Genomic DNA, 1,495 nt, shown 5'->3' on the forward strand with positions numbered 1-1,495 from the left:
GTATGGATACATTTTCATTACTTTATATTTATATAGAACTATATAGATATATGTATATATATATATATATAGATGTATATAAATATATACGTACATGTATATATATTTTATATACATATATATATACATATATATATGTATGTACTTATGTATGTATGGTCAGAAATTTATACTGACATAGAAGTATATATATATATACATAAATATATACACGTATATATATACATACTTATATATATATATTTATGCATATATTATATGTGTGTTAATGTTAATATATATATGTATGTATGTGTTTATGTTCATAAATTTATACTTACATAGAAGTATATATATATACGTATTGGCAGGTATATATACGTATATGTATACATACATACTTATATATATATATATTATATATATATATTATTTTAGTTTATACATATATGCATATATATATATATAGATATATATAAATATATATACATATATACATATATACAAACAGACATACATAAATACATATACACAAACAGACATACATAAATACATATACACAAACACATATTTATAGTCTATATATATTTATATAGATATATATACACGCACATATATATATATATACTTATTGTTAATGTATATGTATTTATATGTGTATGTTTATGTGTATATATTAACATCTATATGTATATCAATATATATATATTTATATTTTTACACGCAGACACACACACATCTATACATATATATGTATATACGTATATATATATATATATATATATACATTTTTATGTATTCATCTATACATCCATATATCCGTATATTTTTATTCATATATCGTGTATATGAAGATATAGATACATGTAAACATAACATATATATATATAGATATGTATATGTCTATATATACATATGTATGTGTTTGAATATTTATGTATATATATATAAATGTATATGTATATGTATGTATACATATATATATATATGTGTATATGTATACATATATATACATGTATACATACATATATTCACACACGTACATATAGATATACATATATATATTTATTTAGATAGTATATATTTCTATCTCTATATAGATGTATAAATGAAAAGATATCTATCTATATTTGTGATGTATATATGGATATGTGTATATATTTGTATATGTATTTTTGCGTATATTCTTATTTGTATATGTTCATATATATATGTATATATATATATATATATGTATATATATATATGTTTATTATATATTTATTGTATATGTATAGCTATATGTATATATATATATAAATATGTTTATAAACATGTATGTTTACGTGTATAAATGTTTTTTTGAATATGAATATATATATGTATGTGTATTTTGTTCATGCGTACATGTATAAACCCATATATATAGCTATACGAATATATATCTGTATATATACATATATATATATATATATTCTATGTATATATATATATAAATATACACACACACTTGTATATATATATATATAAATTGATA

This window comes from Sphaeroforma arctica (genome assembly GCF_001186125.1).
Source record: "Sphaeroforma arctica JP610 unplaced genomic scaffold supercont1.994, whole genome shotgun sequence".
Classification (NCBI taxonomy): domain Eukaryota; class Ichthyosporea; order Ichthyophonida; genus Sphaeroforma; species Sphaeroforma arctica.